We start from the raw sequence: 18,631 nt of genomic DNA on the forward strand, positions 1-18,631 counted from the left end.
AATCAGACCACTGTTCTTTCTTGCCCAAAATAGTGATATGGTGGCAAGAATGCTAAGCAAAAGAGATGAATCAGGGGCATCACTTAGGAGACTATTGTGACAGTCTAGATAAGGGAGGATGATGGGAGTGTGAACCTATGAAGATTCATTTGACAGATACCATTGCAGCCTTAGCGATTAGTGGGCACTAAGTTTAAACTGACCTGAAGATGAGCCATTGCCACCCTCCCTATCTATTTTCTTGCTTTCACACATTTAGATTTAAGGATCCTTGATCCTTCATTTCTTATTAGATAACTCATTTTCAGTGATATTGAGTATTTCACACCCTTTCCCCTAAAGGGAACCAGACAATCACCTATTATTCTTAAATCTACAACCTTACTTTGTCTAAAATTCTTCAGATCTGAGACATGGATGGTTTTGTACATGAATTGGATTGTACACCTTTCTGAACTTCTAGCTTCCCCCTGGAAGAATAAAGACAACAGCTGCTCTATGTTATTAGTCAATAAGCATTTTTAAGAGGTTGACTAACTTGCCAATGATCAGTAAGTCAGTATGAGTCAGGGAGGACTTGATACATAGATAACAAAAACAAAATACAATCTCTGCTCTCAAAGAATTCTTAATCTAGTGGAAAACTCAATATGCAAACAGCAACTGGGAGTTCCTTCATTATAATGTTCAGATTTTAAGACAGCATATTCAAAAGAAACATGTTTTAAAAAAAACTTGGCATGAGAATGAATACAGGGTGCCCTGTGAGTATGTTAGTTAAACTAGGAAAACATAAAAGAAGAAAAGACAAAAGAGGAGGGGAGAAAAAGAGAAATGAAAAAAAGAGATGTAATACCAGGACCACTGTCCTTTCATATGGGACTCTTTCCTTACTGGGGAAGATCAGTGTTGCCCACCTGCATCAGGAACCAAGTTTATAAGATCTAGAGAGCTTCCTACTCTTCCATTTTTCTTCAGAATTTGGACTCACTTTAGACTCTTCTGACTTCCAGTGTCAAGAGAAAAGACAATGTATATTATTAGATTGTTCTCTGTCAAGGGGCAGGAGAGGAAACAAAGAGGAGAAAAATGTGAAACTCAAAGGCTTCCAAAAGTTATTATTGAAAGCTATCTTTACAGGTAGGTTGGAAAAATAAATAAATAAATGTATTAAATAGACTTTCATGAAAAAAAAGAGAGGGGGAAAAAAGGGGGTTGAATAACTTGCCAAGGATCAGAAAGTCAATATGTGTTAGGCAGGGCTTGAATTCTGATTCCAAGGTCAACTCTATCTACTTTGCCTGTGTTTTCTTACTCAAAATTGCAATGAATAATTGAGTTGATTTTTTTTAAGTAACCTCTCTAAGCAACACTCATACATCATCACAAGAAATGATTACTGAGTGTTTAGACAATTTGGTCAGACTAGTCCCCTTCCTGCAGGAGAAGGAATAGGGACCTGTAGCTGAAAACAGCAAAAGAGGCTGATAAATCAATGGGTTTAACCACAAAATACCATAGTAACAATCCCTGTGTGCATCCTCATTAAATTTATTCATTTGTATGTTCAAGTGGGCTTAATAATTAGTTCTACTGGCAAAGTGGAGGTGGAGGTTTTAATCAAAAGACCTCTCTGATGAATTGATTAATTCTTGATGAAATTCTAGAATGATGAGCAAGTAAAAGAGACAATAAGGTATTAACAGTTTAGATGAAGCATTGGATGTATAAAGTTCTCATCTTTTATGGAACAAAATGAATTTGCTATTCATTGCCTGGCTAAAAGAACATTCATGATTCAGTATAAGCAAAGTGGTAAACATAAGATCTCCAGGAGTGTAAATTTTGGCAGTAAAAAAGAAAGATAATTATGGGGAAATAAACCAGGTCTTGATAAAGAATTGTTTCTCACATCATAGTGGATAAAAAGGATTTCTCTTTCATTCCCTCCATTAATGATTCAGTCTTATAGAGAAGATACCAAGAGAAAAAAGCTTGCTAAATTGGAGGAAGTCTCAGGGAAATCATCAGAGTGATATGCCAGCATAACCCAGGAAAATAAGTATGAGAACAGCACAAAGACAAGAAAGAACTACAGGGCCTTATAACATTGGAGGTAAGAGTTACCTCAAATACATATACTGCTTAAGTATATATCACTATCCTCCAGTATAGTTGATTTGAATGCCCTCTCTTCTTATTGATGCCATGCATATCTATTTTATTGAAGGATGTTTTATAGTCATTGTTCTTATGATGCCATGTCAGTAAATTTCCTTGCTGGGAGTTAATTGTGTATACTGAGTGATTATTAAAAGAAAAATGAAACAGAGAGCGTTCATGAGCTATAGTTTAAGGTGTGGAGTTCTATAGAGTACTACCTAAAATTGTGGGAATTATTCCCCAGGTCATTCAACCTTCAAATGTAGATTGATGGACAGCTGTAAACAGAAAACTATACTAGATTACCACATTTGAAAAAAAAACTTGATTTTTTTTTCACTTAAATATAAAGCAGTGTAAGCTGCAACATTGAAAACTACTCATGGTCAGTCCCTGGTCCCATATAATAGACCTATACTTTTATATGGATTAGAAAAAGAAGAGAAGACTATTCTATTTTAGAAGTCTCAACATGAAGGAAGGTCATTTAGATTATTGGTTTTAACAATGCAGACAGCAGAATCCTAAGAGTCACTGGAATCAACTAAATTATAATTTGGAAATACTTAACAAGATAAATAAAAATACAATAAAACATAGGTAATATTACATTTTAAAGTGGTCAGTAAATGGCTGACAGAGATCCTTATATATGGATTAATAAATCTTATTTCTATCATTTCATACCTCTGATTTAAAGAATTAAGAAAGAAAATAATATTAGAAATATATTTACATAACTATATAAGATATAATTATATAATATATTATATATAAATATAAATTTTGTATATAAATATATATATATATTTATATATAAAAGTATTATTTTCTATTGAAGTATGGAATCATTTCCTTAAATATCTTAGAAGGATAAAATAATAGAGAAAAGGAAGAAATAAATATATGAGGTACCAGAGATGAAGTTAGGATGGAGATAGGGAGGCTGGAGAATTACATTCTTTTATTCTAATTTGACCTAAGTAGAGAGAGACAAAGATACATGGAAGGCTCACACACATATGCACACATTATACACATACATATAAAACATGAATTGTTGAAAGAAAACATTATATACATTTCTGAATTTAAGATGTTGCTTGGTTCATAATTATATTTACTTCATAGAGATAAATTAGTTCCTGAAATCATAATAACTAATAATTGTAACAACTCACAATTATATATCATTTGAAACTTTGTAAAGTACTATGCATAAATTATCTTTTTTTTATTTTTAAAATGACCCTGTGAGGTAGGTGATATTTACAAATGAGAAAGCTGAGGCACAGCATGGTTAAAAGATTTGTCTAGAGTCATGAAGCTATTAAATGTCTCAAATAAAAGTTAAAAACACATCTTCCTGTGTTCAAGTCTGATAATATAAAACAAATTATTGCCATGAATTCAGGTAAGATAACAGAAAAATATTATCAAAAGAAATAATGAAATGAAATTATACGGAAAGGAATCTTGAGTAATGAATCAATGTCAATATTGAATACCTATGCTCTAAAATGTTAAGAATGTTTAAGCACTTAAAAGAAATTCTAATTGGAAAGTAAAATTACTTGATAATTAAGAAAAAAGCAATCCTAACTTTATCATCTATTTCAAAACTTCATATACACAACAGGAATATGATCAGGAACAAAATTGTCAACTGAAACAAAAAGCATATTACATCTGAAAAGAATTAAAAATTTAGCCTTGACAAAACTTTGCTATCTCCTAAATGAGGACATATTTGTCATTACATCTTGTTTACACAAACTGATCCTGTGATGATTCATAAAGAAGTAATCCCTAAATGTGTAAAATTATCTCTGTGATATTATAAAGTTCGAGTGAATCTCTATAGGTCTCTCAATGTGAATACTGCCTTGAAAGATATTGATCATAATTCATCCAATGTCCGGGGTCTTCTTCCCCGGACTCCCGAGTGAGCTCCTCAGTGGGCACTGCTTCAGGCGTCCCTGGTATTTCCCCTCCCCCGGGGATACAGCGAGGAGGGGACTCAGGCAGACACTTCTTCAGGAGGCATATGTTTTTATTAGGTTGCAGAGGGATCCCCCGAATAGCTCAGGGTGATGGCTAATATAGGGGGTTCGTTCTGGGCTGCCACCCCGATCCGCCCCGAGGGCAGGACCTACCACCCGATTGGAGCAATGGACACAGGCCAACCAGGTGAAGCCACTGCACCCCTTAAGGAACCGTATCTTCTTTAGATTGGCCTGACCTCACTCTCGGGGAGGTCCTATCCACTCAGGCGGTCAGGGCCGACCCCCGACAAACTCCCCCTTTTTGTTTAACACAATTAGCGCCCCACCTGCTTATGGGGGGGGGGGCAGAGCACCCTGGCTCGGTTCGGTCAGTAATCACACAGGGGCTGCCCGAGCCCGGCGATGGCGTGGCCCTAGAAGGTCCGCCTTCAATGCCTCCAGAGAACGAGAAAAGATGAAGAACAATAGTTTCAGGATACATGGGAAAAAGAGACAAATCACAATAAACATTCCTACAGCCGGCAAGAAGGAAAACAACCATCTCAGGTGGAGGGCACCCGTAAACCATTTTAGAAAGGAGTCTTCTTGATCATCCCACTCAGCTCTGAAATGGGAGGAAATGTTGTTTGAGCTGGGCCTATCAGCATATCTAATTGGTGGATGTCATTGGAGGTGTTTGTAGGCTAACATCGCCCCCTGTAATGCCTGTTTAACTCTACCCCCAGTCTGATGGGAACTGTGACATATTTACAGGCAAATTAAGCACACAGAGAGGCTGATACTTATAATGGCATTGAAGTTTCATGTACCCTGCCATAAGGGCCAGTCTATCCCCCTAACCAGAGGACTGTTGTTTCCCAATGCTCCTATTTGCTTCTGTAGAAGGGAGTCAACATGTTGCTGGTAATGCCAGAGGGAGACCTGGTTTGTTATGAATGTTTGGATAGTAGAAGCTAACATAGTCACCTCACTCTCTAGTTCCTGGATCTGCCATTCCTCATACATCTCAAACAGCCAAGTTCACCAAACTCAAAGCATCCCCGATCCCATCCCTCCTGGTATGTAACAACTTTTCCCCCAACACTGCACGGTACAATTTTTTCACCAAAGAATCAGCGGGGGACAACGCAAAATCTTCTGCTTTGACAGGTAGGAGTTGGTAGGGAGGGGATACAGCTAGGAACACAGGCATACCCAGTATGATTATACCGTAAAAACATTTGTAAAAAATCGGGTCAGTACAAGTGATGTTAAAAAGGGGTAAACCAGCGGACTCCCCCTTTAGTTGAATAGTCAAGTTAGCAGGGGGACAAAGAAGGAAGAGAGCGTCCGGAGGGGTGTGAGCGGTGGCGCTCAGCCGGTAGCACAAGCGGTCTGTGCCGTCCTTGGTTTGATGGCAAGAGATGTTAAGAGTCTTAAACACATTATACCATTGTTGGAATGAAAAGTCATGACAGGCATCGTCATTACGAGGGCATGGCCACAGGCGAAAAGAGGCGTTCACTCCTCCTAAGGCCACTCCTATTTTCCAGAGGTCGGGATGCATCTGTCCATATGGTAAGGCAACAGGAGTGGGAGAGGGTCTCATGGTGTACGTGGTGTGGTTCCGCTGTCCATCCCCAAAACCATAACTCAGTGTTGTTAGGTAGCCCAAGTGGTCCTAGTCTTGGGATGCCCGTGGAGCAGGGTACCGTAGGTATGAATACTTGCGAACGGTGGCCTACTGGGCAGGGTGGTAGGGAATGTCCTGCTAGGTCGTTGCCTTCTTCTGCTCCAATATCTTTTCCTTCGTCTCTTCATAGGCCCTGGTCCATTTGACGGGCACCCAGCGTGTTCCCTCACCTGTTTGGAGACATAAGAATCCCTTTCCCCACACCTTAACCTGTGCAGGGCCGTGCCAACGACCCTCCTCATCTCTCCACCAAACTGTGGTCGGACTTTGCAAGTGTGCTTTTTTATCATGTTTTTGTGTTTGTTGTTCATCATGTTTTTGTGTTTGTTGTTCATGTTTTTGTGTCTGTGTTGATGTTGACAGCATCTGTTTCATGGCAGGGGTGATGCCTTGTTCATTATCAATCAAATAATTCCTAGTGAATACTGCTGTTGCTACCTGGGCTGCAGTGAGCCTACCACGCACTCCCCCTTTTTGTTTAATGAGAGTGCGCTTCAAGGATTGATTGGCACGCTCCACGATGGCTTGACCGGTGGGGTTGTAAGGGATACCGGTAACATGGGTGACACCGAATTGGTGGCAGAAGCGAGCAAAAGCAGAGGAGGTATAGGCCGGGCCGTTGTCGGTTTTTAACAACCGAGGTATCCCATGGGTGGCAAAGCAGTGAAGACAATGAGCTATCACATGGCGTACAGCCTCACCAGGCTGCAAAGTGGCCATAATAAAGTTAGAAAAAGTGTCCACAGTGACATGAATCAGGCTGGCCTGAAAGTGGGTGACATCCATCTGCCAAATGTCATTAGGGGCCAGGCCCCGGGGGTTGGTGGCATGTACAAGCGGGGCAGGGCGGAAAGGGACACAATGCCTGCATTGTCGGACAATGTGACGTGCCTCTTCCTTAGGAAGACCATAAAGCCGTGCAAGTGTTTTTGCTGGGAGATGAAATGTGTCATGAACAATAGAAGGATCTGCATACATGACTATCTCACTTTTGATATCAGGGTCAAGGAGAGCCGAGTCAGCTATGGCATTCCCTGAGTATATTGGGCCAGAAGTGGACACATGAGATCTGACATGTAAGACATAGAGGGGGTCAGAGCGGTGTAGGAGAGACCGTTGTGCTTGGTGTAAAAGATCTATGACTGCAGAATTGGACAAAGAAAGATCTGCTAGAGCTAACTGTTGCAATAAGACAAAGCAGTAATAGCTATCAGTGATTAAGTTAAAAGGCTCATAAGCACACAGTTCTAAGGCTATCACAATGGCCTGCAATTCATTCTTTTGAGCTGAGGTATATGGGGTTTGTAGCACCTTCAATATCTTCTTGTCTGGAATATAAATAGATGCTCTATGGTGTTTGGTAGCATCCGTAAAAACATTGACTCCCTGTACTGGCTGAGGAACTACAGGGTTGGAGGGATACTTCAAAGGGAGTTGCAACCATCCTCGTAATGAGGGAGGTGGATGACCCTGAGAAGTGGGATAAATAGACAATAACATGGCCCACTCCTCAGAGTTCTGTGCTAGATGAGTAAGTATTGCAGGATCCTCCTGGAGCAGTAACATAGGAATGGTACCAAAAATAGTGATTGCAGCTTCTGCTGCTTTCAAAAGGAGTTGTGCATCCACTTCAAACTTGGAGGGTATAGACTTCATGGATTTAGATGAATGTACCCATTGTAAAGGACCTGTAACTTGGAACACTACTCCGGCCTTACCCAATGAAGGATGACACACCAGAGTTACATAAACCGGAGCGGCTGGATCTAATCGGGTAACAATTGATGTGGATGCTAAGTCCTGTATCTGAGTAACAGCTTCCCTGGCTGCAGGGGTCCATGTACGAGGTGAGTTCAAATCAGATGAGCCTTTTAAAATATTATACAATGGATACATCATATCATTGGAAATAGGAACTACATTCCTCAGCCATTGGATTGAACCAATTAATTTCTGAAAGTCATTTAATGTAGAAACTTGAGCTGTATCAATCTTAGGAGATTTCTTCACTAAATCCTTGTATACCTGATGTCCTAAATATGTGTAGGGAGGTTCTGTTTGTATCTTTTCAGGGGCAACTTGTAACCCATATGCTGCTAGGGCTGAGGTAATCTTTTGTAAAATAAGCGAGACATCAGTCCGGTGGGATGCAGAAATTAATATGTCATCCATATAATGAATAATAATGGCTCTCGAGTGTTCTCGCCTAATGGGCATCAAAATCTGTGCAACATAAACCTGACATAGAGTGGGACTGTTTGCCATGCCTTGTGGAAGGACTTTAAACTGAAAACGCTGAGCAGGTTCTTGATAATTTACAGCAGGTACACTAAAGGCAAAGCGTTGTCTATCTACAGGGTTAAGGGGTATACTATAAAAACAATCCTTTATATCTATAACAGTTATGGGCCAAGTCTTTGGAATGGCAACTGGAGAAGGCAACCCAGGCTGGGTGGTACCCATAGGTTGTAGAGTGGCATTTACTTTTTCTTAGATCTACTAACATTCTCCATTTCCCACTTTTCTTTTTGATTACAAAAACTGGGGAATTCCATGGGCCTGGTGGATGGCTCTACTTGTCCAGCCGATAAAAGTCCTTGTACTATGTTAGCAAGGGCCTGTAAATTTCTCTTTTTGTGAGGGGCCATTGATCTACCCAAACCGGTTTGTCAGATCTCCAAGTCAGTGGTATGGGTTGCGGCCCTCCAGTGACCCCTAGTGGTTTAAAGCTGTGGTCTGTAGTCAGAGACAAGCCCAAAGTTTGCAAAACATCCCTCCCCCATAGGGACATAGGAATAGTAAGTACCAAAGGGCGGAAAATCCCTGCTATATCATCACTTTTCCATTTTAGAAATCTTAGAGACTTTTTCGCCAAAGTTCCTCCTGAAACTCCCGTGATGTCTTGGGGAGTTTTTGAAAGTTCCCAACAGGGCTGCCAATCTTTTGTGGATATGACCGAGACATCAGCACCTGTATCAATTAAACCTACAATCTCTCTTCCCTCCACTATAAGTGGTAAAGTGGGACGGTGGGCTGATATAGCCTGGTGTCCATGCCACAAATGTGTCCTCATTGGTACACTCTCTCCAATCCTTATCTATCCAGGGGAGGGAAATAGCAAGAGCAACAGTCTCACCGCCTTTTAGTTTCTATTGGATAATGGTGGGGATTTGTAACAGTTATAGAAGTCTGGCCTGGGCTTAGGAAGCTGTGTGTGGACAATGACCTGGGGAGCGAGAGCAGTTTCCCAATCACTAAACGGTGGAAGTCCCTAGGGGAGGCTTTAACAGTAGTCGTAGTCCATGGGCTCAATTCTGTGCTCTCTGAGAGGGGAATAGTAACCAAGGGATTTAATAGGTCAGCCCTGGGGTCGGGCCCTTGGCTTCCCGACCCCTCTTCCCGTTTCCCTGCGGCCCATCATTGCTATACTTCTTATTTTTCTGTCTACAATGCTTTGCTATATGACCAGGTTTACCACAGACAAAGCACTTCATTGCACTCTTCTGGGAATTACGGCACTCAGCTTGAAAGTGACCGGCCTTCCCACAACGAAAACAGTTTCCTTTGCCCTTTGATCTAGGCACCAAGCTTGTGGTTTGTAAAGCATCAACGAGGAGGTTAATAGAGGTTTGGAGAGGATCCGGTGGGGGTTCCTCGTCTAGGGGCCTTATCAATTATCTCCTCTAAGGAGGGGGTCAGCAGGAAGAGTAGCTAGCAAGCCTTTTGAATGAGTTAGCCCCTCCCTTTATCAACTGAATGATTAAAGGCTGTGCTGCATTTCCTGTCCCGAATTTTCCCTTCCACAGTAGTCTGCACTCTGCTGATAAAAATCTACAGCAGGACTCCTTGGCTCTCTGTTTCAGCTGCTGCAGGGGAGTCGAGGCTGCTCGAGCCAGTTTGTTCAGGGCATTCAGTCCTGCTATCTGCACTGCCCTGACAATGGGTTCTGAAAGTTGTAATTGAGCCTCCACAGTGTTAAACTGGCCACATCCAATGAGTTGATTAGTTACTAAATCAGAATTATTTGGGTCTATGATCTCAGCCTGTAGCCTGGCCTCTCTGCGCCAGTAGGCAGCCCAGGCGGTGTAATGTGATGACTCTAACACCACTTGTAAAGTTTCATCCCAATCCATGGGGAGCCAGGCGGCAGTCTGAGTGTTAGAACTTATGAGCCGTTTTACATAGGCAGATCCTGGGCCCATAATTATGGACTGCCTCTCTGAGATCTTTGATAAATTTGTACGGTATTGGGCGGCGAACTCTAACCTGTTGGCCGTTTTCTCTTTGCACAAATATTGGGTAAGCAGCTGCTGAGGAGGTAAGATAGTCTAGGTCTTCTTCCTCTACTTCCTCCCCATCCTCCAAAGCCTTATGAATGGGCCTGCTGTAAACGAGTCCGGCGGGGTGCCTGTCTGGGGGACGGTTGCCCCGAGACCCTTCCTTTCCTGTTATCAGCACGTGGCTCCAGCCATCTGCACCCTGTCCGCAGATCCCTTGCCATTCTGTATGTTTGCCCTTTTGTTCTAAAATCTTACTATCACTTTTTACCGGGGCAGGCGATCGACTCGCAGCAGCCAGTTCTTCCCAAGGGTATTTGGGGGCTGGTTCCCTCTGGTCATCAAGCCCCTCATCTGGGGGCGGGGGCCATTTCAGGTTCCCCCAGTAATGAGGGTCCTGTTTGTGATTCTCCGGACACGGCTCCTTGTGGGGGCTGCGGGTCAAGGGCCGCAGCCACCACGGAGTAAATTACAAAGTCTGTGTCCATTAGAAAGCCAGGTTTTTCTGTGTTGTAAGAGGACATTTGAGTTCCTACCACTCTCCACTTCTGAGGGTCAATGCCGGTGTGGGAGACCCAAGGAGAGACAACCAATATTTTTTCCACCCAATCCTTACATTCTTTTATACGGACCTCTTATACCATGAGTCTTTACTAGTGCATGTACTTGACATGCTAATACTCCTGAATCCTCTGGCTGTAAATGCTTAGACATTCCTTTGCCCATCTTTACTCCCTCTAGGTGTCCCGTGGACCTAGGGTGTCTGCCTCTTCTGTTTTTACTTAAACAGGCTTACCTCACTCGGCGGGGTCTTCGGGTGTCCCTGTTCGGGGGCCAGTTCTGTCCGGGGTCTTCTTCCCCGGACTCCCGAGTGAGCTCCTCAGTGGGCACTGCTTCAGGCGTCCCTGGTATTTCCCTCCCCCGGGGATCAGCGAGGAGGGACTCAGGCAGACACTTCTTCAGGAGGCATATGTTTTATTAGGTGCAGAGGGATCCCCCGAATAGCTCAGGGTGATGGCTAATATAGGGGGTTCGTTCTGGGCTGCCACCCCGATCCGCCCCGAGGGCAGGACCTACCACCCGATTGGAGCAATGGACACAGGCCAACCAGGTGAAGCCACTGCACCCCTTAAGGAACCGTATCTTCTTTAGATTGGCCTGACCTCACTCTCGGGGAGGTCCTATCCACTCAGGCGGTCAGGGCCGACCCCCGACAATCCAACTGTCCTTATTCTGATACTTGTTCTTATCTTCTCATAAAAATATGGTGTATGTATTTGTATTTGTATTTGTGCAATATGAAGCATGTGGTTTGTCCACTGATTTTCCTTCACTCTCATTATATGTTTGGACCATTTTTCCTGGCCATAAATTTTCCTAGTGACATCTTCAGTAATGTATCTCCTGTATCATTCCTCATTTTAATGTGCTGAAACTGTCTTACACACCCCCTTTCCTTCCCATTGCCCTTCAAATTGATCCTTGCTTTCAAATTCTAGTATTTCATGACTTGCAGATATTTCTCACAGAATATGAATATTAAAAAACTGTGTTTGATTTTAATAAAAATAACTTTAATAATAACAATAATAGCTATAATTTATGTAGTACTTGTTTTGTAAAATGCCTTTTCTCTTCTTTTTGGATCTTTGAAAGAAGTGTATAACATCAAAGGCAATACAAATTATTTTTTTTCTATACAGTAACAGATCCAATTTACTATCCATTTCCAATGTCTTTTGAAGATATATGTACTGATGGTTTAGTTCCATGGGATGTCTGCATTTAACCTCATATCATAGACAGGTGGGTATGATTAGTATTATAATGGATATGAACTCAGGAAGAAGATTCAAATAGTATTTAGAATCCATGTCACCCTGAATAAGTCATTTAAATTCTCTGAGCCTTATATTTCTCTTTAAAATTGGTAAATAATAACTCTAGTCCCTAGCTTGTGAAACTATTTCAAGACTTTAATGAAACAAGGTATGTAAAGTTCTTAACAAAGGTTATGAGATGATTAAGAATTCAAATATTCAATAGGCAAATGGTGAACTGAATCTCAGGAGAGAGACTAAACTTGGATATGTCTTGCTATTGGGGGATAGAGATTATATTAGGTATATACATGTACATATATGTGTATGTATGTATGTACAAATGTGTTTATATATGTATGCACATGGGTATGTGTTTGGACATGTGGAGAGATAATGAGACAGGCATGTATATGTGTGTATATATATATATACACATATATGTGTGTGTTTCTGTGTGTGTGTGTGTGTGTGTGTGTGTGTGTGTGTGTGTGTGTGATCTACAGGAGAAAGGTCAGCAGAAAGGAGGGTCCATAAAAAATTTTTAGAAGGAAAAGACACTAACTCAGAGAGAGACCTAGAACTTCTGAGGTAAATATGATCTGGTCTCCATACACAAAGACTTCCTTGAAGAAATCAGGAAGGAGTTGAAAAAATCAATTGGAAAATATGGGAGAGAAAATTAACACTTTGCAACAAGGAAACAAATCCTTGGAAAATGCAATTGAACAAATGCAAAAAGAAAAAAATTCACTCAAAACCTCAATTGGACAAATGGAATACTCTTTCAAAAATATAATTGACCAATTGGAAAAGGAGTTGCAAAACTAAGTGAAGAAAATTCTTTTCTAATATATATATATGTATTATATATATATATATATATATATATATATATATATATATATGTATATATAATATACATAAATAAATTAGAAAAAGAAGAAATCAATAAACTAAATAGGCAGATAAAAAAAATTAGAGAAAGAACAAATTAAAAACCTCCAATTAAATACAAAATTAGAAATTCCAAAAATTAAAGGAGAATTAATAAAATTGAAAGCAAGAAAACTATTGAACTAATAAAGAAAACCAAGAGTTGCCTTTATGAAAAACAAATAAAATAGATAAACTTCTGGTCAATTTTATTAAAAAAAAAAAAGAAAGAAGAAAACCAAATTGCTAGTATCATAAATTAAAAAGGTGAAATACCCATCAATGAGGAAGAAATTAAAGTAATAATTCAGAATTATTTTGCCCAAATCTATACAATAAATTTGACAATCTAAGTGAAATGGATGAATATTTACAAAAATGTAAGTTTCCCAGGTTAAATTAAGTGGAAATTAAATACCTAAATAACTCTATCTCAGAAAAAGAAATTCAACAAGCCATTATTGAATTCCCTCAGGACCAGATGGATTCACTAGTAAATTCTATCAAACACTTAAGGAACATTTGGTTCCAATTCTATATAAACTCTGTGGGAAAAAAGGTGAAGATGGAACTCTGCCAAACTCTTTCTATGACACCAATGTGGTACTGATACCTAAACCAGGAAGAGTTAAAACAGAATGATAATTATAGACCTATCTCCCTGATGAATATAGCTGCAAAACTCTTAAATAAAATCTTAGCTAAATGATTACAACAAGTTATCACTAGGATAATACATTATGACCAAGTAGGATTTATCCCAGGAATACAGGGTTGGTTCAATATTAGGAAAACTGTCAGGATAAATAATTATATCAATAATAAACCTGTCAGAAATCATATGATTATATCAATAGATGCTGAAAAAGTTTGTGACAAAATACAGTACCCATTCCTACTAAAAACACTAGACAGTGTAGGAACAATGGATTATTCCTTAGAATAATAAGCAGTATCTATCTGAAACCATCACAATGGGGATAGGCTAGAGGCCAGGGGTGAAAAAAGGATGCTCATTATGAGTATTATTCAATATTGTATTAGAAATGTTAGCTTCAGCAATAAGAGAAGAGAAAGAAATTGAACGAATTAGAATTGGGAAGGAAGAGACAAAACTCTCACTCTTTGCAGATGACATGATGGTATACCTAGAGAATCTCAAAAAATCATCTAAAAAAGCTACTAGAAATAATTAGCAACTTTAGCAAAGTCACAGGATATGAAATAAACCCTCATAAAACCTCAACATTTCTATATATAACTAGCAAGATACAGCAGAAAGAACGAGAAAGAGAAATTCCATTCAAAACAACCTCAGACAATATACAATAACTGTGAGTCTATTTGCCAAGGCAGACTCAGAAGCTTTTTGAAACAATTACAAAACATTTCTCACAAAAATAAAATATGACTTAAATAACTGGGAAAACATCAACTGCTCATGGATGGGTCAAGCTAATATAATAAAAATGACAATCCTACCAAAACTTAACTATCTATTTAGTGCCCTACCAATCAAAATTCAAAAAAATTACTGTAATAATTTAGAAAAAGTTATAAGTAAATTCATATGGAGAAATAAGAAGTCAAAAATTTCAAGTGCAAAAGGTGGCTTGGCTTTACCAGATCAAAAATTATATTATAAAGCATCAGTCATAAAAACTGTCTGGTATTGGCTAAGAAAGGGAATGGTAGATCAGTGGAATAGACTAGGTGCAATAGCAGGAAATGATTATAATAATCTGCTGTTTGATAAACCCAAAGTGTCTAGCAATTGGGATTAAAAACTCTCTCTTTGATCAAATCTGTTGGGAAAATTGGAAATTAGTACAAAAGAAACTTGGATTAGACAAACACCTCGCACCCTATACCAAGATAAGATCCAAATGGATACAGGATTTGGACATAAAAAACAATATTTTAAACAAACTAGAAGATCAAGGAGTAGTTTACCTGTTAGATCTATGGAAAGGGAAGCAGTTTATGACCAAGGAAGAGATGAACACTATTAAAAACAAACTAGATTAATTTTATTACATAAAATTAAAAAAGCCTTTGCACAGACAAAGCCAATCTAACCAAAATAAATGTAGTAAATTGGGAAACAATTTTTACAACTAGTATATCTGATAAAGGACTGATTTCTAAAATATACAAAGAACTGAGTCAATTTTTCAAAAATAAAAGCCATTCCCCATTTGACAAATGGTCAAAGGATATGCAAAGGCAAATTACACATGAGGAAATCAAAATGTTCCATAGTCATGTGAAAATTGCACTAATTACTAGAGAAATGAAAATTAAAGCATCTCTCAGGTACCACCTCACACTGCTCAGATTGGCCAATTTGACCCGAACAGACAATGATCAATGTTGGAAGGAATGTGGGAAATCTGGGACACTAATATATAGTTGGTGGAGCTGTGAACTCATCCAACCTTTCTGGAGAACAATTTGGAATTGTGCCCAAAGGGCAACAAAAATGTGCATACCCTTTGATCCAGCAATACCACTACTCACTACTGGGTCTCTACCTTGAAGTGATTTATGAAAAAGGGTAAAAACATCACTTGTACAAAAATATTCATAGCAGCCCTGTTTGTGGTGGCAAAGAATTGGAAATTTAGTAAATGTCCTCCAATTGGGGAATGTATGTCATAGAATACTATTGTTCTATTAGAAACCAGGAGGAATAGGAATTCAGGGAAGTCTGAAAGGATTTGCATGAACTGATGCTGAGTAAAATTATTAGAACCAGAAAAGCATTGTATACCCCAATAGCAACATGTGGCTATCAATCATTCCATCAGTGCAACAATCAGGGACAATTTTGGTCTATCTTCCATGGAGAATACAATCTGTATCCAGAGAAAGAATTGTGGGTTTTGAACAAAGATCAAAGACCTTTAATTTAGGGGGGGGGAAAAACCCGTTATCTTATTATGCAATTTTGCTATCTCTTATACTTTATTTTTCTTCCTTAAGGATATGATTTATCTCTTATCACATTCAACTTAGATCAATAGATACCATGGAAACAATGTAAAGACTAACAGACTGCCTTTTGGGGGTGGAGGGGGTGAGGAAGCAAGATTAGGGGAAAATTTGTAAAACAAAATAAATAAAATCTAGAAAAAAAGAATGAAGGGGGCAAGGAAAGGATGGGAAGAGGGAAGGAAAGAAGTTGAATTTATAGACTATTATCCTTCAAAGTTGTATTTTTAAAAAAAGTTTCTGAAAAGTAAAGTTTGAAATGATGGGGAAAAAAGTAAAGAAACAGAAGAATTACAACAAGAATAACATCATTTCCCCCTTCTTCTCTTCCCTAATAGGCCACAGTCCTGAGTTAAACATAATCTCCAGCAATATAGTTTCCCAGAAAGTGTGCCATTTGAGTCAACTATCAGAATTCAAAATCACCTAGTCTTGACTCTTTCAATGAATATTTAGGTTTCTCTTTCTTGACAGAAACAGAAATGTGCTCACTCTCTCTCTCTCTGGTCTATTTTAATTGTAAGTACCCTTAGAGACTCAGGAAAAGTAATGATGCATTGCTTTAACTTTCTAACCCTACTTCACTGGCATTGATAAATTTTGTCTATATAAGTCTTTCATAGTGATTGGGGGAACATTTGAAATCTCTAATCTCTTTTTTAGGCAGAAAGGGTGGAAGGGGAAATAACAAAGTTAATTTGGGCCCTTAAATAGTATTGAACATCTGGATCTTACCACGAAGCCTATGCCTTTGATGAACTATTTCCCAATTTGAGACTATAATCGTTTTTCCCTGGCCAGGACTGTCAAATGGATTATGGTATTATATCATTCTGTATTAATTTTTTCTTTCATAAAGATTCCCAACTGTAAGTTTGTTGATTTGACAAAAGACTTCTGTCCAGTTCCTGGTGAGCAAGATTTTTTAAGAAGGCAAAGAAGATAGAGCTGGCACAAATCACCTGAACTCTAAAAGAAAGTCATACAGAGATAAATGTCATAGCACCATATCTACCTCCCTCCATACTGTGAAATACACTGCATTGTTACCTATACTCTCCTGGAATCTTCAAGGTCTTAGCATTTAAAAAAAAATTTTCCTACTTACTCATCCTAGCTTGATATTCTCATTTAAATTAATTAAACTATAATTCAATAAACATTTATCAAATGTCTACCCTATTTTAACTCCTCAACTTTATAATAATGATTCAAAGAAATGACTTTACCTTCTTCTCACAGTATACTTTCTAATCTCCAAAAAAATGTAAATTCACTTGTGTACTTGTATTCCCAGCCTTAAGCATATAAACACCCTTGAGATTAAGTATTGTTTCATTCTTTGTATTTTTACATCAAGAAGCTAGCCCAATACTTCACTCATAATAGACACATGCTAAATTCTTTTTGATTTGATTTAACTATTGTTTGACTGAGGGAGGAAAACATGAACAAAAAATTACAGAATCTCCAAGTCTAAAGATACATAAAAAGGTCATTCACTCTCTGTTTGAATGGCTAAAGTTGATGAGAGTAGGCTACCAGCACCAAATATGCCAATTCACCACACTTTTAAATAGCACAAGTCATTCAAAAATTTGTATTCATAGATGAATTCTAAATTAGACATCATAAAACATCTCATCTTTACTGCTAGTTCTGCCCTCTGAGTACAAGCAAGACAAAACTAATCTCAAAATCCCAGGAGGGAGGAAAATGTGGAAATAAAAAGTGTACAAAAAATGATTATTGAACACTATTTTTGCATGTACTTGGAAAAATGAATTTTTTTTTATTTTTTTATTTTTTTTAGTTTTTGCAAGGCAAATGGGGTTAAGTGGCTTGCCCAAAGCCACACAGCTAGGTAATTATTAAGTGTCTGAGACCGGATTTGAACCCAGGTACTCCTGACTTCAGGGCCAGTGCTTTATCCACTGTGCCACCTAACTGCCCCCCAATTTTTTTTTCAAAAAGAAATTAAGCTTCTTAAAGGAAGAGACTTTTTTTATTTGTATCTCTAAAATTTAGTGTAGTAAGTTTGTAGTAAGAGGTAAATTAATGCTTGCTTTGCCTTGTTGCCCCTTTCTTTGAACCTCTCATCTTTTTGTTTGCATTACAATTCCTTGTGTACACATTATCTCAACCTTGGAAGACTCCATGAGGACAGTGATTGTGATTTTACATTGTGACACTATCAAAATATGCATGTTGGTATCTCTCCCACTCCCTCCTCTTTTTTTATTTTCATCCATTTGTATATCCATGCTTCCAAGTTACAAAATTTCCCTCCACCCTTCTTTCCCACCCACTCCCCTCAGTAAAGAACAGTCAGTTTAACATTTTACACATATATATTTTGTTAAACATTTTTACAAAGTAGTAATTTTTTTTTGCAAGGCAATGGGGTTTAAGTGACTTGCCCAAGGTCAAAGAGCTAGATAATTATTACTTGTCTGAGGTCAGCTTTGAACTCAGGCCCTCTGATTCCAGGGCCAGTGTTCCATCCACTGCACAACCTAGCTGCCCCAAAATTAATATAATTTTGAGGATTAAGGGAAAGAGATACATAATAGATACTCTTTATAGAGTGGTCATCAGATTCAGTAAGGGTGGTTTTATTCCCTGTCTTTTGTTTTGTTTTGTTTTGTTTTTCCTCTGGTTGGAAATAATACAATCCATAACCAGTCTAATATAGTTATCCAAGCTCTCTGGACTGTCTAGAGGAGTAGCATCCATCAAGGTGGTTCATTTCATAATATTGTT

At 38.7% G+C, this 18,631-nt stretch overlaps 1 long non-coding RNA gene across 1 annotated transcript; it reads left to right on the forward strand.

The window, feature by feature from the left end:
* The first annotated feature begins 538 nt into the window (after window positions 1-538).
* Window positions 539-17,043, forward strand: LOC141488720 (uncharacterized). Its single transcript, XR_012468773.1, has 4 exons — window positions 539-1,140; window positions 1,965-2,116; window positions 11,822-11,924; window positions 16,728-17,043. It is a non-coding gene; the product is annotated as an uncharacterized LOC141488720 (long non-coding RNA).
* Window positions 17,044-18,631: the final 1,588 nt, after the last annotated feature.

Source organism: Macrotis lagotis, chromosome 1 (assembly GCF_037893015.1).
Source record: "Macrotis lagotis isolate mMagLag1 chromosome 1, bilby.v1.9.chrom.fasta, whole genome shotgun sequence".
Taxonomy (NCBI): domain Eukaryota; kingdom Metazoa; phylum Chordata; class Mammalia; order Peramelemorphia; family Peramelidae; genus Macrotis; species Macrotis lagotis.